Source organism: Danio rerio, chromosome 15 (genome assembly GCF_052040795.2).
Source record: "Danio rerio strain M-AB ecotype USA chromosome 15, GRCz13ab, whole genome shotgun sequence".
Classification (NCBI taxonomy): domain Eukaryota; kingdom Metazoa; phylum Chordata; class Actinopteri; order Cypriniformes; family Danionidae; genus Danio; species Danio rerio.
The window spans coordinates 45791059-45817922 of record NC_141035.1 but is presented as its reverse complement, the minus strand read 5'-3'; the positions used below and the strand labels follow the sequence as shown (position 1 = coordinate 45817922).

Genomic DNA, 26864 nt, shown 5'->3' with positions numbered 1-26864 from the left:
ACCTTTAACTTAATAAACAGTCGTTGTTAAATAAATCAATGGAGCAAAACCATGCAACAGAACTCGGATAAGTTTGGAAGAAACAAAGCTTGAAAGAATAAATTATGCGGTTGTTTTCAGCGATGGGCTTCAGCCACAGTTTAAACTCGTCTTTCTCCAACCAGGAGTCTATAAAGGTACATTTATTTCCATTTTGCCGTCTGTTACGCTCAACGGTTTCACTACATGTGGAGAGCGTCACATCACCTTTCCACATTTATCGCAAATTACATGACATCTCCCTGATTGAGGAGTTTGGCCGGCCCAAACCAATTGCGTGGATCGATAAGCCGATATTAAAATTGGAAGAAAAATAAATATATCTATATTTTTTTGAAGTCAAACACTTTTGGACAACACTTGAACAAAATTTAAGACCTCATAAAAACGTGATTAGGACTTTTTAATAACCTTTAGGGGCCTTAATTTTCTCATAAATGATTTATCAACTTTTAATACTTTTTAAAAACCCGCGGACACCCTGTATGCAGAATTATGTATTATCAAAAATAAAAAAAATCAGTTGGGCAATAAATAGACTCCAATTAAAGATTTTTACTGAATTGTCAAGCATCATAAAAAAAAAAACTCTGGTCAAAATCGGTGCTGCTCCGTCTTTCAATTTCTCATTTTGTAATATAACTTAAAACAGTCCAATAAAGGAGGAGCAAACCATTACAAACGAAGGAGTAGGGGTGAAATCAACAAATGTACACAACATATCAACATGTGTAAACTGTAAATGAATTTGAGCATGTTTAATAAACTATGTAATAAACATGTTTAATAAAATATTAAATCAAATTTTGGCTCTTACAAAAAAAAAATTACAATTATTTTCATAACTGTTCATAATACGTTCAGACAAGATGCTGAATTTGTGAGTCCAAAAATACATTGTAAAAACATCAATGTTGCATTTCCAAGCAAAGCAATGAAGTGGGAACAAATGCTTTTTCCAAGATTTGCAAACCCTTTTTGCTTTCCTGTCACAGGCATTGTTTTAACAGTCATTGTGACTCACTGACTTGCGTTTATACAGTCACTTCCACGAAATGAACCCTGTGGCAGTGACCCCTGAGTGTTTACATCTGCTCACGCTGATGGAGAGTTTCTCAATTCAATGTCTACAGTAATATACATTAAAGTGACACTTAAATATAGTGAACTAAGCAATCAAAACTCCCCTGATCTTTTAAAATACAGTATAAAAGGTATAACATTTTTTTTGACAGATATCAATTTTTTTTCTCATATATTGAGAGCAGTCTACCAAACAGTTGTGAATATTGTGGCTAAACTCCAAAATCAACACCTACTTCAACATGATGGCCTTTTTAGCTCCGCCCACTTATTTAAAGTGCAGTAGGTAAAAGAGATGAATGCAGGTCTACATAGAAACCAAACTTAACAGATGCTGCAAAGAAAACAGAATGCTGTGCTGTGCTAATTGTGGAAAAACTGGATTTGCTTTGCCGACTGTCATACTGAATGTGTTAATAAAAACACAATCCTTATTTGCTCACTTAATTTCACTCTAGTCTTCCCTCATCTGAGAAATATTGCTAAGTTGTAAAGTATGCTATGCATCTCAGATGCAGAAAAACTAGTTCATGCTTTTATGACCTCTAGACTGGATTACTGTAACGTTGTGTTCACTGGCTGCCCAGGATCCTCTATTAAAAAACTTCAGCTAGTACAAAATGCAGCTGAAATGCAGCTAGTATAAAATATTGCTTCTACCTATAAAGCTTTAAATAATCTAGCTCCTGTTTATCTAACCAACCTTCTGTCTCGAACCCTCTTTAAGATTTCTAAATTAAAGGAGGTCGAGCCTTCTCATTTATGGCTCCTAAACTCTGGAATAGCCTTCCTGATAATGTTCGAGGCTCGAGCACTATGTTAAGCTGCTTTGACACAATCTACATTGTGAAAAGCGCTATACAAATAAACATAAATTAAATTTGATACATGATCCTTCATAAATCATTATATCATTATAGAAATCATTTGGTTTAAGAAAATATTTAATATGGTTTTAAATAGAGCTGCACGATGCTGAAAAAAATAGTTGTGATATTTCTTACTCTATAACATTTCCCTAGGAAAATGCTATTTTTATTAGCTATGTTTTTAAATAATTCATTTATGCAATAATATTAAAATACACAGATAAAAGATATTTTTCAGATCTAATTCAGACTAAAAACTCTGTCAAGGTGCAAGCATTTAATCTTTAAAACACTGAATGAAAACCTCAACAGATAGTCTGACTTTGATTAGCTGTTGTCATTTTCCCCTCTCGTCTCGATACCCTTCATTAGTATTTATTTTCAGCTCTGGGTTCACCTTCAGGCCGTATTTTGCATATATCCGAAAATTATTGTCATTGCAATTGTAGTATACTGTAAAGCCCTAATTTCTAATATTTTTGATTAATTTAAGAACATTTAAAAGAGCAGCATTTATTAGATCAGTATTTATTTTTATCAAATAATTTTACACACACACATTTTTTTTAAAGTTTTTTTCCCCGCTGTGTTTCTCCAGTTGTGTAATCGTGTCAGTTATCAGTAGCAGCAGCATGGCTGTGAAAAGTTCAGGATGAGGGCAAACAAGCACAAGCAAGAACACACAAACACAAACCCACACACTGTAAACCAGGCACACATGCATACACCTTTGCGTATAAATATTCTATACAGTATTTTGCATATGACAAACATGCATGAAACAACCAATCAGCAAGCTTAAAATGAATAACTCATACAGATGCAGAAACTCTCACAAAAACACACACACACGGGGTCAAGTTGTGTGACATCATCAGTCTGCGTCATTGACTGAGGGCGTGACACTTCAGTCGTGAGACACAAACACAGAGGCAATCACCAAAGAAACATCAACACACGCACACACACATGCTAATACGCTTCACTGTGGATGTGTAAAGGCACACGCACACACATAATTATCTGTCATAAATGTAAAAAAAAAACATGTTGCAACACATAAAATGTAAACACATAGCCACTCTCTCTTACACACACTGGGTGCTGAGACAGAGAAGACTGTGTGTGTGTGTGTGTGTGGGTGTTCTTCATAACTGCTGAGTCTTGTTATAATGTTTGTGAACATGTTTGACCCTATATATATATATATATATATATATATATATATATATATATATTTAATTTTTTTTACATTTTTTTTTATTAGAAGCTAACTAAATTTACACTGTTGCCACATAACTGTATGTAAACTTTGTATTGATTTAAATCCAGAGTATATATATGTGTGTGTGTGTGTGTGTGTGTGTGTGTGTGCGTGTACTTGCTTATGTCCAAAATGAGGACTTTCGCCAGAGTACACACCAGTAAAATGAGGACCACCTTGACAAATGAGGACTTTTTCTTGGTCCTCATTTGTCTGACCATATAGCAGTATTCAGCATGCTTCAAAATGGTGTCCTGGCTTAAAATCTCACTTGTCCTCAAAATGCACTTTTACATGATTTGTGTATCTAAGTGTGTATCCCCCCACCCCAAAAGTGTGTATAACACAGCGCCCTCTAGGAGAACTGCAATGACGCAATGATACACACTTTTGGGATCTGGCCAATCAGAAAGATACAAGGAGGATGTCACGCCCCCTATTGATCTGACGAATCAGAGGCGAAGTGCGTAAAAATAAAGATGGCGGCAGCAAGCATAAATAAAATTGCACTTTAATTAGTATTTAAATGAAAATGACCAAACTGCGTCAAAAAAGCCTTATATTTGGTGTCCTTAAGCACGGTACTTTATTCTAGGTTTGAATCGTACTGTTTCTGCGCAGATCGCGTTGTATCCCCGAGGGAATGGATAACACGGAAGTAAGTTACAGTATGTAACTTAGGCGGTACAGTAGCAGATCCGAGAAATACTGTGGCATAATAGCGCGAAACGGCCCGCGAGAGCGACACGCAACAGAATCAAACGTTTTCCTGGTTTGTGTGTTCTTTGAACTGTCTGTCTGTCCTACACTGTCAGCGACCGCACCGCGCACCTCCCCCGCCCGCAGCTACGCTCCCTCCGGCTACAAAGAGCTCAGCTGCCCGGGAACGAAAGGAGGAGAGGAGCTCCGAGTGCGACCGGGAGGAAATTAGGCGGAATATAATATATAATTTGATGTATATCCGTGTATAATAAATGGTATCATCACTTGGAAACTTTTTGTATACATGTTTAACTTTTTTCCAGAGTTCTGTTTATCTAAATAACATGTTAATAAGTATTTGTTTAAGTTAAGAAAGCTAAAATGCCAGGTTTAAATCATTTTTCTAAAGAATGAAAAGTGTATTATTTATATTTTCTTTGCACTGAGATTTACATATATTATGAGTGAATACATTTCTTATTGAGTAATTTAATTACATTTTAGATAAAGATAAATATAATCAGTGATGGGAGTATAGTCCAAAATAATCAGTTAACTACCTGTAACGAAATCACAAAGTGAATATATATTTTTTCTAAAACTTAAAAAATGTAAAAAAAAATAAAATAAAATAAGAAATACTTCAAGCCTGTTTATTTCATTCAAATGTAAACAATGAATTAAGACATTTGCCAGTTCTGTGTATAATATATAGTTAAATCACTTGGAAACTTTTTATATGTTTAACTTTTTCCAGAGTTCTGTTTGTTATCTAAATAACATGTTGATGATAAAGTATTTGTTTAAGTTAGGAAAGCTAAAAGGCCAGGTTTAAATTATATTTAAAGAATAAAAAGTGTTTGATTTATATTTCCTATGCACTGAGATTTATAGAGATTCTGATAGTATTGAGTGAAGTGATTACATTTCTTCTTGAGTAATTTAATTACATTTTAGATATGGTAGAAAAGCAATTTACAGCCTTTTTTAAATGCTCAGACACTAAACGTGAAAACTGACACAGACTCACTGAAACTCTTCACTCTTACCTTATTAACACCAATTCTACAAAACTACAAGTCCATTGCTGTAGTGTATTTGTGGATATTTGTTTGTGTGTTCAGTTACTAGTTTCAAGAAATATTGATAAGTATTCTGGAAGAGCTGTAAATACAACTTTAATGTTGTAGTAATTCATTACTTTTTTTAAATCGTTTACCCAACACTGATAATAATAATGTATTAATACTACATGCATTTGTTATTTTTCAGCCAAATTCTTAATGGAATAAAGCCATGGTCTTTCTGTAATAACTTAAGTTCAGGCAGTTTTAGACACTCTTTACACAAAAGTCTAAACAGATGTGTGTCCACTATAACAGATTTGCACTGTGATGCTCTTGTTACAAAACACCAAACAAAAAGAGTGACAGTTAAAAACAAATAAAACACTTGGAAAGATACGATAGCTGTATGAATGTGTGCCAGTTCTGTATTATTTTTTTCACAGCTGCATGTGCAAAATATGAGCCAGAATAGACACAGGTGTTACAAATTTAGATATGAACAATGGCGACAACCTAAAAAGAGGGAAGGAAAAGAAGGAGGATGAGGAGGATGAAAGAGCCTGATCAGCCTGGTCAGAGGGTAGGCCTCAGACTGAGCTCTGTATGAAGACAGTCAGTCTCTCATTGACAGAAGTTTTAGTTGCCTTGCTTTGCATTCACTGTTTCTATTAAACTTGTGCTTTTTGCATAATGAGAGTGCTGAATACACAGATATTGTGATTTCACCTAGTGGAACATGTTCTTGGATCAACATTTCACATGTGTGAAACTCTTCCTGGAAGGCTACAGGTCACAGTTCAGCTTTACTACAATGAAACACCCCTGATCAAACTAATTGAGTCCTCCAGGCTTGTTTGAAACAGACATTATAATAGATAGCTAGATGCCCCATTAACAAGCCTTGATATCACTTTTATGAACTTGAAAAGTAGAACTTTATTATAACTAATTCATTGTTTGGTACAACAACTATACCGTTTTTCCATGAAGAGTTTTTACTGTGGGACAGCTATTTAGAGCCGTTTATACACTATATGCATTACAAAAAACTAAACTCATATCAAAATTAATTATGGGATGTTGATCTCTGCTCTGTCCACTTTTTTGATGTTGAAAATTCAACTCTACAGTTTAACAAAGTGACTTTTATTGACATTTTTAGTATTTGAATGATAAAGTGTATAAGAAATAATATCTAGAGAAATACGTCTGTAAAATAACAGGAAATGTACTGGCAGCTTATTACAAGCTAGTTTAAATTGGATATACAACACCAACCCAGACAGTAGATCACTTTAAACCAGGGGTGTCCAGACGTGGTTATGGAGGGCCATAATCCTGCTGAATTTAGCTCCAACAGACCTGCCAGGAAGTTGTTTTTTTTTGACACCATAAAATTATAATCAGTTAAGAAAATACACTGTTCTTATATTTTATATCAGGCAAAACAGCAGCTCCTCTGTTCAGTTGCCTCTGTTTATAGCGCAGTCATAACCGGATTAACCTCGTTGACTTATCGGAACAACGGACTGAAGCGGACCATGAGGCGTTTAGCTTTCTATTATAATGTCTATGGTTTGAAACCTAAAGGTTTGTTGAAGCAGGCTGGGAACTAAACTGTGCAGGGCTGTGGCCCTCCAGGAACTGAGTTTGACACCCTTGACCTGTTGAACCTGGAACAACATTTCTATTAGTCAATCAGATTGATGAATAAGTTCACATTTTATGTTAAGGTTGATTTACATTGAGGGTTACATGCTTCTACATCATTGTTGTACGACTAATCATGCTCTCTGATATTGAGAATAATTTACAGTTATGGCTAGGTTTATGCCGACAAGAAATTGTCTAACAGCAAGAAGGTCGCTGGTTCGAGTGTCATCTGGGCCAGTTGGCATTTCTGTGTGGAGTTTGCATGTTCTCCCCGTGTCGGCGTAGGTTTCCTCCACAGTCCAAACCCATGCGCTATAGTGGTACTGATCAACTACATTAGCAGTAGTGTATTAGTGTGAGTGAAAATGATGGGCCCACTGTATGAAACATATGCCAGAGTAGTTACAGGTTCATTCTGCTGTGGCGACCCCTGATAAATCAGTAACTATGCTGAAGGATAGTGAGTGAGTGAATGAGTGAGTGAGTGAGGTTTAGGGGTAGGGATTAGGCAGTGGCGTAGCGGATGGGCCCGCTGTATAAAACATGCCAGAGTAGTTAGAGGTTCATTCTGCTGTGGCGACCCCTGATAAATCAGTAACTATGCTGAAGGACAGTGAGTGAGTGAGTGAGTGAGTGAGTGAGTGAGTGAGTGAGGTTTAGGGGTAGGGATTAAGCAGTGGCGTAGCGGATGGGCCCGCTGTATGAAACAAGCCAGAGTAGTTAGCGGTTCATTCCACTGTGGCGACCCCTGATAAATCAGTAACTATGCTGAAGGACAGTGAGTGAGTGAGTGAGTGAGTGAGTGAGTGAGTGAGTGAGGTTTAGGGGTAGGGATTATGCAGTGGCGTAGCGGATGGGCCCGCTGTATAAAACATGCCAGAGTAGTTAGAGGTTCATTCTGCTGTGGCGACCCCTGATAAATCAGTAACTATGCTGAAGGACAGTGAGTGAGTGAGTGAGTGAGTGAGTGAGTGAGTGAGTGAGTGAGGTTTAGGGGTAGGGATTAAGCAGTGGCGTAGCGGATGGGCCCGCTGTATGAAACAAGCCAGAGTAGTTAGCGGTTCATTCCACTGTGGCGACCCCTGATAAATCAGTAACTATGCTGAAGGACAGTGAGTGAGTGAGTGAGTGAGTGAGTGAGTGAGTGAGTGAGTGAGGTTTAGGGGTAGGGATTATGCAGTGGCGTAGCGGATGGGCCTGCTGTAGGAAACATATGTCAGAGTAGTTAGCAGTTCATTCCACTGTGGCGACCCCTGATAAATCAGTAACTATGCTGAAGGATAGTGAGTGAGTGAGTGAGTGAGTGAGGTTTAGGGGTAGGGATTATGCAGTGGCGTAGCAAATGGGCCCGCTGTATGAAACATGCCAGAGTAGTTAGCGGTTCATTCCGCCGTGGCGACCCCTGATGAATAAGTAACTATGCTGAAGGATAGTGAGTGAGTGTGTGAGTTAGGTTTAGGGGTAGGGATTAGGCAGTGGCGTAGCGGATGGGCCCGCTGTGTGAAACATTCCAGAGTAGTTAGAGGTTTATTCTGCTGTGGCGACCCCTGATAAATCAGTAACTATGCTGAAGGACAGTGAGTGAGTGAGTGAGTGAGTGAGTGAGGTTTAGGGGTAGGGATTAAGCAGTGGCGTAGCAAATGGGCCCGCTGTATAAAACATGTCAGAGTAGTTAGTGGTTCATTCCGCTGTGGCGACCCCTGATAAATCAGTAACTATGCTGAAGTGAGTGAGTGAGGTTTAGGGGTAGGGATTAGGCAGTGACGTAGCGGATGGGCCAGCTGTGTGAAACATATGCCAGAGTAGTTAGCGGTTCATTCTGCTGTGGTGACCCCTGATAAATCAGTAACTTATCTGAAGGATAGTGAGTGAGTGAGTGAGTGAGTGAGGTTTAGGGGTAGAGATTAGGCAGTGGCGTAGCAAATGGGCCCGCTGTATAAAACATGTCAGAGTAGTTAGTGGTTTATTCCGCTGTGGCGACCCCTGATAAATCAGTAGCTATGCTGAAGGACAGTGAGTGAGTGAGTGAGTGAGTGAGGTTTAGGGGTAGAGATTAGGCAGTGGCGTAGCAAATGGGCCCGCTGTATAAAACATGTCAGAGTAGTTAGTGGTTTATTCCGCTGTGGCGACCCCTGATAAATCAGTAGCTATGCTGAAGGACAGTGAGTGAGTGAGGTTTAGGGGTAGGGATTAGGCAGTGGTGTAGCGGAAGGGCCAACTGTATGAAACATGTGCCAGAATAGTTAGCGGTTCATTTCGCTGTGGCGACCCCTGATAAATTAGTAACTATGCTGAAGGATAGTGAGTGAGTGAATGAGTGAGGTTTAGGGGTAGGGATTAGGCAGTGGCGTAGCGGATGGGCCCGCTGTAGGAAAAATATGTCATAGTAGTTAGCGGTTCATTCTGCTGTGGCGACCCCTGATAAATTAGTAACTATGCTGAAGGACAGTGAGTGAGTGAGTCAGTGAGTGAGGTTTAGGGGTAGGGATTAGGCAGTGGTGTAGCAGATGGGCCTGCTGTAGGAAACATGCCAGAGTAGTTAGCAGTTCATTCTGCTGTGGCGACCCCTGATAAATCAGTAACTATGCTGAAGGATACTGAGTGAGTGAGTGAATGAGTGAGTGAGTGAGTGAGTGAGTGAGTGAGTGAGTGAGTGAGTTACTAGAGATTGATTTTATCACTGGTGATACTGTGTCAAACCAGTTCTGGAAGCTCAAATTAGTACGATCAGATGTGTTTAAAGGTTAAATTGAGGGTCTGCTGTCCCCTCACTTTTATTTACTTAAAAAACCTATAATAAAAATGTGTATGTGATCTATCAAGCATGTAGTTTGTATTTCATTTTTTTACTATATAAGTTGGCAGTTCATTCCGCTGTGGCGACCCCATGAATGAATGAATGAATGAATATATATAGTAAAAAAAAAGAAATACAAACTACATGCTTGATAGATCAGGAATCCCTGTTTTTATATCAGTTGTTTATTATTAATAAATAAATAGATAATAAATAAAGAAATGTATTAATTTGTTTGGAGATTAAATTAAAGTGCATTGTTATCAAAGAAATCGGGTTTTCTAAAAAAAAAGTCAAATGAAAAGAGCATGTTTAATGTGAAACAAATATGTGAAAACTTCAACACGTGGATGCATACATTTAGCAAACTCCAAGTTGAAGTGTGTTACCTGCTGCAGCTCCCCTCCCCCACCCCTCTGTTCGCGTGTATGTGTGTGTGTGTGTCTTGAGCACCCATCCCCCACTGTCAACTCACAGAAGCCTCAAGAGAGCTGCCCTGGGGTAGACTACGACTATAACAATAATATTAAATTAGTTTGTAAATGTAATTCAAGTTTACAACACCTATCAGGTTTCCCCTCACTTTTATTTTACTTAAAAAAAAAAATAAATATATATATATATATAGTAATAAAAACATGTTTGATGGATCAGGAAGCATGTTGAAAACATGCCTTAAGATTGTGTTAAAACGCTAAGAATCTCTGTTTTTATATCAATTGTTTTTATTAATTAATAAATTATATATATATATAATTTATTTATTTGTTTGGAGATTAAAGTGCACCATCAAAGAAATCGGATTTTCTAAAAAAAAAAGTCAAATGAAAAGAGCATGTTTAATGTGAAACAAATATGTGAAAACTTCAACACGTGGATGCATACATTTAGCAAACTCCAAGTTGAAGTGTGTTACCTGCTGCAGCTCCCCTCCCCCACCCCTCTGTTCGCGTGTATGTGTGTGTGTGTGTCTTGAGCACCCATCCCCCACTGTCAACTCACAGAAGCCTCAAGAGAGCTGCCCTGGGGTAGACTACGACTATAACAATAATATTAAATTAGTTTGTAAATGTAATTCAAGTTTACAACACCTATCAGGTTTCCCCTCACTTTTATTTTACTTAAAAAAAAAAATAAATATATATATATATATAGTAATAAAAACATGTTTGATGGATCAGGAAGCATGTTGAAAACATGCCTTAAGATTGTGTTAAAACGCTAAGAATCTCTGTTTTTATATCAATTGTTTTTATTAATTAATAAATTATATATATATATAATTTATTTATTTGTTTGGAGATTAAAGTGCACCATCAAAGAAATCGGATTTTCTAAAAAAAAAAGTCAAATGAAAAGAGCATGTTTAATGTGAAACAAATATGTGAAAACTTCAACACGTGGATGCATACATTTAGCAAACTCCAAGTTGAAGTGTGTTACCTGCTGCAATTCCCCTCCCCCACCCCTCTGTTCGCGTGTATGTGTGTGTGCGTGTCTTGAGCACCCATCCCCCACTGTCAACTCACAGACGCCTCGTGAGAGCTGCCCTGGGGTAGAGACTATAGGTGCGTTCGACATGAAGCTCAGCTGCAGCCGGTGATCAACGAGATTAGCCGAGCGCAGGCGGGGCGGAGTTGAAAACGGAGCCGTCAAGACGGACAGCTGGACACTTCGGGACTCAAAGTTGCTGCAGTCATGATGACCGATCACATGGCGTCATCATATTTTTTTGTTATTTTTATTTATAACAACAAAACATTTACAAATAAAACAGAATACAGGCTCTTCAAACTGTAGTTCCTTTTTAAACAATAAGAGAGAATTATGAATAAAATATATAACAAATGCATGAGAGAAATAAGAGGAAATGAGAGGTTAATATAAACATAAAAACGAACAGGTTCGTTTTCAAATTCTAGGAGTTAAACATCAATCTTTAGGCTAATACTTCTTGTTTGAATCTGCTAAAAAAGGGTTTACATATATGTACATTTATAGATATAAAAATTTCCCATGTAAAAAGCAAAACAAGGTGTTTTGATTAGGTCTTAATAAATGACATTATTTTGGATGATGAATGAATTTTCAAAAAAGCATTTTAATCCAAAAAGATTGTGTTGAAAAGAACAAAAGGTAAAATAAGTGAGAGATGTAGAAGTTTCCCAGAAAGAGCAGGTAGCCTTTAAACTGCTAGATAGAAAATAAAATATATATTTATATTATAATAATAAAGCCATTTTATAATTATTTAATAAAATAGTTCTTTACTTTAATTTGTTAAGAGAGCTTTAGGGGGGCAGGATCAATGATGATGATTTTCTTATTTCAATTCAATTCAATTCAATTCAGCTTTATTTGTATAGCGCTTTTACAATGTAGATTGTGTCAAAGCAGCTTCACATAAATGGTCATAGTAACTGGAACAGTGTGGTTCAGGTTTTAGTGTTTAAGTTCAGTTCAGTTCAGTTTAGCTCAGTTCAGTGTGATTTAATCATTACTGAGAGTTCAAACACTGAAGAGCAAATTCATCAATGCGTAGCTCTACCAATCCTGAACCATGCGAGGCAGTGGCGACAGCGGAGAGGGAAAAAAAACTTCACCTGATGGGAGTGAAGAAAAAAAACCTTGAGAGAACCAGACTCAGTTGGGCACGACCATTTTAATTTCTCCGCTGGCCAAAAGTCTGTAAGTCTGTAAGACTTACAAGTCTGTAAGACTTATTTGAGTTCATATTTAGGTTATTCACTAAAATGTACACTAAAATATATCATTTAAATCGTTCATGGAGATGAATGCAGTAAATAGTCTGTATAAAAAAAGTTAAAAAATAAACCTGTGCAAACAAGCTAACCTTTATAACCAGATTATTTAACAAAAGATGATACTGCAGTAAAATATTTGTAGTCTTTTAATAAGCAAGATGTGTACAGGATAGAGAGGGTGTGAAAAGTGAATTGTTTGTTTTGAAACTTTTGAATCGGAATTTGTCCAATTATAAACCCAAAATACACGTGTTTGTTGTCATGTGGTGAACTTGGCCAATCGTGTAATATCGGTGTCGTCATCAAAGCTCCTGCAGTCGCTCTTCAGAAGCTGCACGGTCTGAGTTTGCCGTCTGATCTCGGAGCGCTGTCGCGGTACTTTGATGCCACATGTGACAGTCACGTGGCGTCGGCGCAGCATCAATCCGGACAAGATTTCTAACCAGAATGCACCGCTTTAAGACAGATTTCGATCGATCTGCGCAGCGCTGCATGAAGTCGAACGCACCTTATGACTATGATGACGACGACAATATAAAATTAGTTTGTTAACGTAATTCTAGTCTACAACACCTATCAGGTTTCCCCTCACTTTTTTTTTACTTTAAAAATATATATATATTTTTATTTTATAATTATTTTTTATTATATATATATATATATATATATATATATATATATATATATATATATATATATATATTTATTTATTTACTTATTTGGAGATTAAATTAAAGTGCACCATAATCAAAGAAAATCAGGTTTTTTAAAAAAAAAAAAAGTCAAATGAAAAGAGCATGTTCAATATAAAACAAATATGTGAACACTTCAACACGTGGATGCATACATTTTGCAAACTCCAAGTTGAACCTGCTGCAGTTTCCCTCCCCCACCCCTCTGTTCGTGTGTATGTGTGTGTGTGTTAAGCACACATCCCTCACAGCGCCTCATTCAACTCATGAACGCGCGGCATTTGCAAACACGTGCTAATGACGCAATCAATTGGAGACGCCTTTTCCCGCGAACTCATCTCTCCAGGGAGAGCAGGTAAATCAATTTATGTATTTAAATGCATAATTACTGCTTACACGACAAAACATTGCCTTTGTAAGATGTATGTTTAGTGCTTATATTCCTTTGTCGATTATATTTGTTGAAATGTATTTAATAGCAATGTTAGCTGTATACTGTTTAACACACTACATTTCTGTTGATCAAAATAGTGTTTGCGTGTGCTTGTGTGGTTGCCCCAAAAATAAAATCTTTATTTTTTGTTTAATATGGTGATTATTTTAAATTACTTTAAGTAAATAAGCCTTTTAATGATGTTAATTAGCTTTCCCAAACGCACAGAACATTATATATATATATATATATATATATATATATATATATATATATATATATATATATATATATATATATATATATAACGTCTTTATTATATCAAAGTATATATAATTTTGAGGTGTGTAAAGTTACAAAAACATGAAAATGGTTCATGTGGGTCTAGCCCTGTTTTCAGTCTAAATAACAATGTATTTATAGCTTTGTTTAACGAATATAGGAAAATTAATCTTGGATGTGATTTACATCCTACCTATTCTGTTTTTAATTACATTATGATTTAATTTCTGATTTAAATTTTTAGATAGAAGTACATTACTAGATCTATGTGAAATCATTTGGGTTCAGCAGAACAATAGACAATATATAAAATGTATTATGCTATTATTATTATGTTATTTATTAGCATAATATAATTTATTATATTTATTTTTTCGTAAAGTCTTTATAGGAAACATGCCCTTTGTCTTCATGCTGGGAGTAAGAAAAAACAGAAAGCGTAAAATACCTCAAGAGGATGCAGAACATTACATTTGTTGTAAAAGTGACAAACCTGCAAGTGCAATTCATCAACAATTACAAAGGTAAGTTATACTCACAAACACTCTCTCTCTCTGTCTATATCTCTCTATGCAGTGGTTCAATATAGAATGATAATGAACATGTACAATATTGACATCATGGGAACTCAAAATACATTGAATAATTATTTATTATGTAAACTTTTACAGTTCTTTTTAGTAAAATCCATGTCGTGTTGCAGTGGTATTGTTAACAGTGCAACATTCTAAGAGACTTAATTGTTTTTCAATAATATTTTCAAGTTCATCTGGCCTACTACAGGTTGAAATATTAACTGAAACTGTTACTAAAATTTAAAATATTTATAGGTCAGTTGTACTGTACATTAACTCTGTGCAAGAAGGCTTCAATAGTAAACATTAGTTAATTAAAAGTATTGGTAAAGTTTAATGTTAATCTTAGGTGATGATCATTTCTTAATGCTTATGTATGTGTTAAAATTATAGTAATCTGATTACAATCGTTTTACTAAAGTTAGTCGTTTTACTAAATGGGGATAATAACTAATAATATTCAGTTGTATTATTTTATCCTATATTAGCACAGTAACTGTAATGAATCTGGCTTTTTTTCTCACCGTTGACTTTAATCCATTAATTTTTTTTTAAAGTGTTACCTGTTGTACTTTATCATACTTTTGCAATTAAATTGGGTTGAAACATTTATTAACTCTGAACATGTGTATATACAACAAAGCACTACATTAATTATTTTTGCTATTATAATTGTTAAAGTAACCAATGCAAACCATACACACACTTAAATTAGTTTTTAATGTATCTGTAATGTTGTAAAATATTTTACAGATCACCAGACTTTTAATTTTCAGCCAGGCACTCCAATGGCTTCCAATGACATCTTTCCATTTCAAAATTGTCACGTTTAAGATCTGATTTCTTTAAAACTCAGTAATCTTCACTACCTGTTATATTTATGATATGAAGTGGGTTTCAGATCGGACAAGAAGCACTGCATTAAAGTCCATTTCCCCCCGCCATGTCTTTAAAAAATGAGTTTTTTACCCTGTATTTTGGTTGTTGCTAGATCAGATATGGTTGCAGCCGAAAGTTAACGAAAACTATTTATATTATTTCTTAAATTTCACATTTGTTGTATTTTATTAACGTCTATCCCCACCCCAACCCTAAATCCAACTGTTACAGTAACGTAAAAACAGTAGTTGTATTGAGTATTATTTATGCTGCTATCTATTAAAATACCCAATACATTTTATTTTTTAAAGCCTACCTTCACCCCAACCTTAAACCCAACCGTCACAGTACTGTAAAAATATTCATTATTGTTATACATTCATTCATTCATTTTCTTTTCAGCTTAGTCCTTTTATTAATCTGGGGTCGCCACAGCAGAATGAACCGCCAACTATTCCAGCATATGTTTTACACGGCGGATGCCCTTCCAGCTGCAACCCATCACTAAGAAACCCACACACATTCATTCACACTCATACACTTCAGACAATTTTTATCTTAGCCAGTTCACCTGTACCACATGTCTTTGGACTGTGGGGGAAACCGGAGCACCCCGAGGAAACCCACGCGAATACAGGGAGAACATGCAAACTCCACACAGAAACACCAACTGACCCAGGCTTGAACTAGCGACCTTCTTGTTGTGAGGCGACAGCACTACCTACTGTGCCACTGCGTCGCCTATTATACAGTGTCATAAAAATGCTGCTATATGGATGTGCATAGCACATACCAGCCGGCCACGTATTCGATTTAGACTTTACCCAGTATTTTCAATGGAATTTCTGCGCTAGCCTTTTGCTATACTGACGGCGCTAGTGGTTATACCATCGTTCATCTAATTTTACGCTTGAACAACTAAATGAATGCTTTAGTCTGTTTAACTGAATGTATTGTAATTCCATTACAACATTGATGATGTACAAACAACTTTGTGAAATTGAAAATATCCACATTAAGCTATCACCGGAAGTTTATCGTTGGCTTTAAAACTCTAGCTGTGCAGAGAGCCCATTGTGCATAAACAATTTTGTTCCAAATCCCCGTTAATATCTAATCTTTGTGCTAACAAACAATAGCGAACACAGTTGGGCAAGTTACTTCCAAAATGAAATGCATTACAGTATATATATATATATATATATATATATATATATATATATATATATATATATATATATTAAAAGTTACTGCCATTTCTTTTTTTGTAATTGGTTACATGACAATATTAATATCTCAGAAATGCATTACACTACTTTTGTATTACTTTTAGGTTACTTTAACCAAAATACCCACAGAAGTATGACTCTAATGAATTAAAGTATTAATTTTCAATAGTATGTCTATGTTTTCAAATACATTTAGCTATATATTGTAATTATTCAGAGAATTTTTTGTTTGCACAAGGAGTCTGACAACAGCCAGTGCTCCACACAGAGATCTGGTCATTTATTTGACATATTTTCTTTTAAATATATATTCATAGTGCTTCATCTTTTACACATTTATATATATGACTGTGTAACCTTAATCACTTCTGGGGATGGGGACTTTTTACAGTAAAAGGTAGCAATTTTATTTTATCCAATAAATGCATTGATAATATCCACAGATTTTTAAATAGTCAATCAAATGAACTTAAACTATTAAAATTGCAACAAACATTTGTTTTGGCCCAAACTACAAAAACAAACAAATTTAAAACTAGTTTAAACACACTGGTTTAATCATCTGTACATGTCATTATAACTATATTGTATAAATATTATTTCAAAGACCTACATCATGCTAACAATTAAAAGCTGAATGACATGACATAACAGGCGATTGCCCTCTGAGTGCACCTGAAAAGACATTAATGACACTTCTCATAAAGCTTGAGAAGCATACAGGACAAGTAGAACAATTAGTTCAAATAAAAACACAAAAGTCTGTAGAATTTAATGCAAACTCAAAAAATGCAATTATGAACCAATGATAATTAATTTTCAACAAACTGCAGCTAATGAACGTCTTTTGTTTAGGAGGATGGGTTTTCACCACTGAAGCTTTATTCAGAGGGGATTTTGTTCTTGAGTACAAGTTTGGGTGGTGAGTATGATTAGCCGAAAGGTTATTAAATATGTTTAGATGTGGTTAAATAAATGAGCAAATAAGCAAACATAACACTGCCGTGCCCCTATGCCAGGGATCACCAAACTTGTTCTTGGAGGGCCGGTGTCCTGCTGATTTTAGCTCTAACCCTAATCAAACACACCTGAACAAGCTAAACAAGGTCTTACTAGGTATACTTGAAACACCCAGGCAGGTGTGTTAAGGCAAGTTGGAGCTAAACCCTGCAGGGCACTGGACCTCTAGAAATAAGATTGGTGACCCCTGGCCTATGCTATAGTATCATGATAGGTGATCTCAAAGGTGGATGACATGAAAATTGTGTATCACCCAACAATAATGTCCAAGCACTGCACAACTCTGAACAAGTTCGACCCACGCATGTGCAAGGCAGGCAATTCTGTAATCTATCAGCTTAAATATATCGGCCATATTTTGATATCAGACTGATGACCATAACATAAAAAAAAAGCATTTATCGGCTGATATTGATATGGCCGATAATATATTATGCGTCTCAAAATTTAAGTATTTCTGATTCTGATCATTCTGATTACAATCAGTTCCCATATTTGATTGCAATTTCATAAAAAATGTTCCTCACAGACATAAAAAATATTTTACAGGAATTGAGAAGTGAAATGTAAATTAACACTTCTAATCAAATCTGTAGTTTTTAGTGAAATAATTAGCAAGTTTTAAAATAGAATTAATTCTCGATACTATTGTTAACACCTCTTTGAAGATGGTCACAGAAAAAAAATAGTACATCTTAAATGTATAAACTTTAAAAATTGTTTGTATTTTATGATGTTTAGTGATTGTTTTATGTTTTACAGCATGGATGCATCGAAAGAAGATGGGTCTTAAGGGAGACTTGTAAATGATGACCACAAAGCTCCTAACTGCAAAATGAAAATCATATCTTTGCTGTGTGCAACATACTTCCAGGAGAAGATATAACCTACAATTATGGAGATTCTGGTTATGGTGAGTAGGGGTCAGTAGTATGAGTCTACAGAAATCAGTAGGTTCACTTACCAATTGTCTATATTATGAAACATAAAATTCAACCATAATTATACGGATGCTTTATTCTGTAATATTGACAGTCAAAATAGCAATACTGACTGACATGTATAAGTAGAAAGTCTGGTCAGAAGGAATATACAGGGTTTCCGCGGGGTCTTAAAAATTCTAAAATTAAAAAATCGAAATTTAAGGCCTTCAAAAGTCCTAAATTCACTGTTCTAAGTCTAAAATATTTTTGCACAGGTCTTATTTTTGCGATGTCCATGTAACGCTACATCTAAAACTCATTTAAATTCTTTTTTTGTTGTTGTTGCTAGGTTTTCAGGGTGTTGTAGGACTATTTCACTAGTCCAATTGTAATTTGCGTTATTACAACTACAAATAAGACCGACATGCCCTATACCGACAATTGCCAATCAGCTTTCTGTTATTGAACTCAGTGCGCGCGGTAAATGTGATGTCATCACTGTGTTTATGGAGGTCTGCCAGCCGCGACATGATTTTGGCTGGCAGAGCTCACAAAATGTTTTTTCAGTTCGTGCGGTTCAAATTAGATTTGAATTGAATATGAAACACTTTGAAGAGATTTTGTCTGAAACAGGTATGACTGTACACATATAGGGCTGGACAATAATTCGATATCAATATATATCGCGATAGATTTTTTACAATAACAGTGATGATTTTTAAACCCATTTCCGGTATTTCGATATACATTTGCATACGTCTGTTTTATTATAGATAAGATCTTATACCTTGTATCATTTGTCACTGAATGACTTTTCGTGCTCAGAATGAGCGTGATGTCACTTGCGTGATGACGTACATCACAGACACGCTGCCACTGCCAGCGCTCAGAAGTTAGTTAAGCTGCTCCGTCGCAGAATGCTACAAAATGCTACAAAATGTGTGCCCTGAATACTGATGTGAATGAACAAGCTTCCACAACTAAGAATGCAGACAAATTAGTTGATGAGAGAGGAAAGACGAATGCAGTGGTGTGGAAGTGATTCAGCTTTTTAAGTTTCGATAAACGTTTAGTTTCGGTGCTCTGCAAAATGTGCGGTAGAGTGGTGCCGAGTCTTCCGACTAACAGCGGAAACACATCAAATCTGTTCCACCCGATCGAACATACTGAGAGTCAGAAGCAATGACAGAAGATGAGGCATCATTTAAGTTTAAGTCAACCTGTCGCCTCACCATCCACTTTCCCGACACAGATGGCTATGAGGCACCGTGTAGGATCTAAATAAAACTTTGCTTATCAACACGAGCATATAAATTACTCGCATATAAACCTATACTATGTTCAAAACATGTATGAAACTTGCGCATATATAAACTTGATGCATGCCCATTGATACACCCATTGATACACCCATTAGGGCTGGACAATGATTCGATATCAATATATATCGCTATAGAATTGTTTTCAGTAACGTGATATGAGTTTTAAACTCATTTCTGGTATTTCGATATAAATTTGCATATATATATATATATATATATATATATATAAAATAATTATATTTTTAAGATCTTATAGATTGCATTAGGGATGTAACGGTATCAGAATTTCACGGTACGGTAATACCTCGGTATGAATGTCACGGTACGGTATTTATTGAATCATTTACAGGAAAAACAAAACTTATGAAAATACTCCAAAAAAGTGCCAAAAGTGTCAATGACATACAAATTAGCCATCTATCTGTAAGCTTTGAAACAGGAACTTCAATTTTAATAACAAAAAAATATTAAACCATGTAAAAAAATAAAGTTTCAATTTAGTATTGTTAAAAACTCATCACATTCAACATTTAATCACTCACTCACTCACTTAGATAGAGATGGGTTTTAAGGAAAATTATCTTATAACTATAATCTGGTAAAAGCTGGTATCTCTGGGTATTTACAATGTCCCCTGCAACAGAAAAAAACCCTCTCATTTTGGACTGAGGTTTCTGGGACAGAGATATGACTTGGCCCAGGTTGACAGCAGTGGGTAACGTTGTGCATTGTCTTTCCCCCACTTGAGAGGACAAGCCATGAGTGAGATAGAGGTCTCTTTGCGGTACAAGTCAATGTCTGCATCAATCTGAACAGTGTGCTGTGTTCTGCAGTCCCCATACTATAAGTCGTATTCCCAAACTTGCAGGCACGTGCACACATAGGGCTCAACCTGTGCAGTGCACATGCCCTTTTTAGTCTTGGATAGAAAGTGCCCTTCCAAAATGATCAAAAGTGCCCCCGCGACGCGACACACCCTCCGTGCCGCTCTTCAGTAGGCGCGCGACAACACCGCTCTTGAGTATGCGCGCTCAACCCCCCCTCCCCGCTTTACAGTACGCGCGCGACAACACAGCTGATCAGAACACGCGCGACAACACCGCTATTCAGTACGCGCGCGACAACACCGCTATTCAGTACGCGCGCGGCGACAACACCCGCTTTATGTTCGATCATTTCCAGGTCTTTTTCATCCTCGCTTCTAGCAGCACACTTCATTTCCGCATTACTGGATCTGTAGCGACAACAGACCGCAAAGAATGTTGGCAACCCCAGGGCTGATGGGAATTGTAGTTTCCACTACCTCCCGTTCGCTTCATTCGCCTGAGCAAATTTTCTCAGAAGACCTATAGTTTTATCGAGTCATGCGACTACGCTAATATCGGAAAAAATTTATATTGCGGTATGACGGTATTTACAATACCGTTACATCCCTAGATTGCATCATTTGTCACTGAGTGACGGTCAGTGCTCAGCCATCAGAAAGAGCATGATGTACGTCATCACGCATGTGACATCACAGACACGCTGCCATCGCTTAGCACAGCAGTTGGTTAGCTACGTCGCAGAAAGTTTGCCCTGAAGTGTGTCCTGAATACAGATGTGAATGAACAAGCTATATATATATATATATATATATATATATATATATATATATATATATATATATATATATATATATATATATATTTGCACAGGGCTTGACATTAACTTTTTTGATCACCAGCCACTGTGGCTAGTAGATTTCCAACTTTACTAGCCACTCTGCATTTTCACTATCCACAATTTTGTTGTTGGAAAAATATATTTTATATGCATAAGTTTGACGTTGACATGCTAAAATTACTTGATTTAAATTTTGTGTTATGTCCATGTGTTCTCAATCATTTCACTTTTTGTGTGTCGAGTATGAGGTTGCTCAATGAGCATGAGCAAAGGAGTCATGGTTTCATAGTGTTTGCACGACTAGCATGACTTTTTTTAGAGCTCAAAATTAACGGTTTACCAAATTTATCTCTATAACCATACAAAACAATAATTATTTCTTAGACACAAATGTTTAATGTGTCAAAACAAGCAAAATATAGCTGTATACTATACTTTTTATTTAATAAAACATTTCTTAAAAAAGAAAGAAAAGCAATTGACTTTTAAAAAAATAACTATTGTCATGTATCAAAAATATTTACAGTTATCTGTCGTGGCTAATGATCATCCTCTCATTTGGTATTCACTTGCTTTCTTCTGCTCACGTGATCACAATTATTTTACTTCTCGATTCTAAGATCACATTTGCACGCATATTGGGTCATCCTTATATTGTCGAACCCTGCTTTTAGGAAAACTACAAAATTGAAAAAAAATTATTTTCAACCAGGCAAAGTGGCTTGTGGGAGTGACTGTCTAACACGACAAAGCTGAAATCTACCTGAATTTGGCATGTTGCCGGGTGTTAATGTAAAGCCCTGTGTGTGTGTGTGTGTGTGTGTGTATATATATATATTAGGGATGTAACGGTATTGTAAATACCGTCATACCGCAATATTAATTTTTTTCGATATTACCGAAGTCGCATGACTCGGTAAAACTATAGGTCTTCTGAGAAAATTTGCTCAGGCGAATGAAGCGAACGGGAGGTAGCGAAAACTACAATTCCCATCATCCCTTGCGGTCTGTTGTCGCTACAGATCCAGTAATGCGGAAATGGAGTGTGCTGCTAGAAGCGGGGATCAAAAAGAGCTGTAAAACTCTAAGGCCCCGTTTACACTAGTGCGTTTTAGTTTTAAAACGGCGTTGTAGAATGAAAACGATCCGCGTCCACACTCGCGTTTTACCCAGCGTTTCTGAACTGCTCTCCGTCCACACCAAAACGCTGAAAACGCACATCACGTGACCACAGACACTCTCGGTCAAGCGCTCCAGCATTTCTACCCAGATGAGAGCTCTGCTTGTCGGACTGCTCATCACGCATCTCCCGCTGGATCTAATCTCACTATATTTGCTAAACGTGATATTTCATTCATGTTGTTGTCTTTATCTAACGACATAGGCCAATTCCCTGACTTTGATCATTGGAATCTATTAAGTTACTTGTTCACGGGTAACATGTTTTGGTTAAGCGCAAAGATAAGTTAATGATTAATCCAGGTACATTGACTGATCGCTTGCCTTTATTTCCTACAATGTATAAACTTATTGTATGTTATACTTTTATAATTGTCGATTATTAAAACAGATATTCAGCAAAAGAGAGGGTGCGTTTGGTATTTTCACTGAAATTGAAAGGAGGTAGTTGTTATAGGCTCCGTTTTGTTATAAATATCCACACAGTGAAGATGACGCTCATATATGCAGCACGACGCCTCAACATTGCTGTCTGTTAAGTTTTCTAATATTAAAAAGGAAATAGGCAGTTCCTTAAATCATGTTTACATTTTATTGTTGAGAAAGTGAAACGTAGCCAAGGTGATGTGAATGAAGTTATAAAGTACACTGTTCCCTTTGAAGATTTACCCGTGTCCTCGGTATGTTTTCCATATCAAACTGAGAAGGGGGAGACTGCAGCCTTGATCAAACTTGCGAAGTCTTAACTTACAAGAAGATGATGCGAGACTGAACTGTGTGTGGGCTACTTAATATTGAGGAAAAGCCCCAATCAGATATGCGAACGTTTGCAGCCCCGCCTCCGTTTTCAGATGTCTCCGTCTTTCCCCATCCACACTGAGACGGAGCAGCAGCGTTTTAGAATGAAAACGGCATCTCCAGCGTTTTCGAAACGCTCCGTTTTCGGCGCTCGAGAAATAAGTCATATAAGTCATATCTCTCTTGTCCCAGAAACCTCAGTCCCAAATGAGAGGGTTTTTTTTTTCTGTTGCAGGGGACATTGTAAATGCCCAGAGATACCAGCTTTTATCAGATTATATTTATATGATAATTTTCCTTTAAACCCATCTCTATCTAAGTGAGTGAGTGATTAAATGTTGAATGTGATGAGTTTTCAACAATACTAAATTAAAAACTTTATTTTTTTTACATGGTTTAATATTTTTTTTGTTATTAAAATTGAAGTTCCTGTTTCAAAGTTTACAGATAGATGGCTAATTTGTATGTCATTGACACTTTTGGCACTTTTTTGAAGTATTTTCATAAGTTTTGTTTTTCCTGTAAATGATTCAATAAATACCGTACCGTGACATTGATACCGAGGTATTACCGTACCGTGAAATTCTGATACCGTTACATCCCTAATATATATATATATATGTCTGTTTGTAAAGGCTAAATACAAAAAAGAGAGTGAACATTTGAAAAAGTTAACAAGTAAAATTTTTTTAAACCTTTTTATTAAAAGAAAAGTTATAAGAGCCTGGAGGTATTATAGACTTTGCAAATTCAGTTTGCAGATATTTGTAGGTACAGACATCTATTGTGTGCGTTCTTGGCAGTTTTTTTATGTCTTTTTAATATTGTCCATATCGATATCGGAATTATATCATATCGCCCGAAATTAAGAAGTATATCGTGATATAAATTTTTGTCATATCATCCAGCCCTATACACACATCTTCTTTATGATCAGTCCATGCGTGATCATAGGGAGAAGTAGAACCAGATGACCAATACTTTTTGGCTAGAAATTGCAACAGCAGTGGGAAAGGACGACAGTTTTTGTAAAAGTTTGGAAAAACCTGAGGGATAAGTTTGTTTAAAAAAAGAGTCCATGCAAAAGTGTAGACCCAGTTGGTTTTAATATTACAGAATGTTTTTCCATCATGCATAGGTTTTACACTAATGTATAGACCTATATTACAATTTCGAATTTAAAACAATTTACAAGTTACAAACTAAAATTAAGTAACAAAATTTTGCCTAATTACCCTAACCTGCCAAGTTCACCTAATTAACCTAATTAGGCTTTTAAATGTCACTTTAAGGTGTATAGAAGTGTCTTCAAAAATATCTAGTCAAATATTATTTACTGTCATCATGGCAAACAGAAAATAAATCTGTTATTAGAGATGAGTTATTAAAACTATTATGTTTGAAATGTGTTGAAAAAAAAATCTGCTCTCCATTAAACGGGAATTGGGGAAAAATAAACAGGGGGGCTAATAATTCTGACTTCAACTGGAAAGGAATGTATGAATATATGTATCAGTTTACAGTATATTGATGCCCAATTTCTAGGCTTTATTGGTAATAACTAAACTAGCCAGAAAGTGATGTGTGAATTGTTGAGTGGGCAAAATAAAAAATAAAAAACCTCAATATTTTTAGTGAGTGTACTTGTTTTCTGTTTTTATTTCTGCCTTAATAAAAAATATAATTGTAGAGCAACCCAAGATCTGTTGCCATTAATATTTAACTTTAATGGGTAGAACTGTCTGAGATATGAAGAAAAGCATGTGATGCATCATTTAGATAAAAAATGTATTTAAAAAATCTTGAATGGTTATAAAAATCTTTATAATTAATTATAAAATAATTAAAAACGATTATCCTGAATGATATTAATGATATGACCTAGTTCCAGAAGCTTTTTACTTCTCTGTTTATTTGTCAGATTTTACTGTCGGTTTCTTCTTCTTCTGATCTCTTTATGTGTATGCGTGTTTTTGATATTGCGATATAGATCCTAAATTTAATACTTAATGGTCTTAAAAAGGTCTTAATAAGTCTTAAATTTGACATTATGATATCTGCAGAAACCCTGAATATAGAAAAAGAAGAATATACTTGTTCTGTCTTGACAAATATTTCTGATTTCGATATTCTCTGTTTTTTTTCTGACATCCAGTCCCATAATGTTCCGTCTCCTCACCTGCTTTGGACAACGTGAAGATGAGTGATCCTCACAAACAAACTGAGCCACAACAGTCAGACAAAGCAAGAAGATCAGGGAATAAGACGGTAACCCTTTCATTCAGGCACCAGGTAGCCTATCTAGTGATATTTGCTGCTAAGTGAACAGGGCAGAGTAACCAGAACAAGGTAAGACAGACCCTTTGGCAGGTTTATTTAAAATGTAATCTTGTTCTAACTATATAACATCATACAATTGTGTCTTAAAGCAATTTATTTAAAGATGAAAGGATAGCTCAATTATGTATTTTCACATGCCAGATATTCTGGAGTTAATTCATACAGTATGACCAATAGTACACATACAGATTTTACTATAAAAGATTGGTTAATTACTGGCAAGTGATAGTTGGACTGCATAGTTAATCGTAAAAAGATGGCGATCTCGATTCGAACCCCTGAACGTCGATGCGTGAACGACATTTAAATGACCATATTGCAGTTTGGAGTTATGTTTACTACAAGATAGGGTTGTGCCGATTGACACTAGTGTTGTGTATCGATGATAGGGAGAGATATCACAGAGAGCTGAGGCCTGACTATTTTAAAGATGATGTTTGGCTCATTTCACATTTATGTAGACCTATTACATGTGTTAAATTCATTTTTAAATAAAAGACTTATTATTAATATTATCTTGTTGTTGATGTTATTCTTATCAGAATTAATAATCAATTAACTGTAATTTGTCCAGCTTTAGCTGTGTCCGTCAGCATTGCCTAACCGAGACTTTCAGACTGCAGCAGCAATCATTTAAATTGAAAATTGCCTGCTCAAAGGAAAAAAAATACAATGATTTTAAAATTGCAAGGCGAGTATTACCTATATTCACAATTTTTACCAAAATCAGCATGTCAAAAAGAATTTATTTCCCATTCTTTGCATATCAAGTTAATATGCAACTTCACTGTTACTTAAAAATAATAGGCTAAATAACAAAACAGGATTTAATTAACAAACAAGTTATAGGTGCAGTAGGTGATCTGCCAAAATACTAACCGGTTGGCATAATATCTTTGAAACACAGTCCCTTCCCTGCCATCCAAAGCCACGCCTCCTAAAACACGAATGCTCATCGTAAAGATGGCAGTGGACAACCCACTAGATCATGTCATTCACCATTTATAAATGTAGCTAGTGTTTGGCCGGTGGTGTGCAGGAATTACACTTATTACTAAACCATACTTGCATGCTATTTCACATGAATATTCAGAGTAGTGGTGAACAATATAAAGAGCGCATCACAGGCTGTCATTGTTCAGAAATGACCCAATATAAATACAAAAGCATCTTCAGCTCAGTAAAGTAGGCTAGGCTGAATAGCTCTATTTACTGATGTTTTGTTGTTAAACTAAATATAAATCTACTTTATCAATGCTGTAAAAGGACCTTATGAAACTGAAAATAG

The 26864-nt window shown here is 35.9% G+C and overlaps 1 protein-coding gene and 1 long non-coding RNA gene across 5 annotated transcripts in view; one reads left to right on the top strand and one right to left on the bottom strand.

Annotated features, from left to right (window-relative positions):
- The window catches only part of acsl3a (acyl-CoA synthetase long chain family member 3a), an 84356-nt gene that overhangs the window by 27555 nt on the left and 29937 nt on the right, over positions 1 to 26864 (bottom strand). The window lies entirely within an intron of this gene.
- On the top strand, positions 13237 to 26091 carry LOC101882929 (uncharacterized). The gene is made up of 5 exons (XR_015509973.1): positions 13237 to 13286; positions 14029 to 14170; positions 17185 to 17251; positions 18112 to 18262; positions 25392 to 26091. It is a non-coding gene; the product is annotated as an uncharacterized LOC101882929 (long non-coding RNA).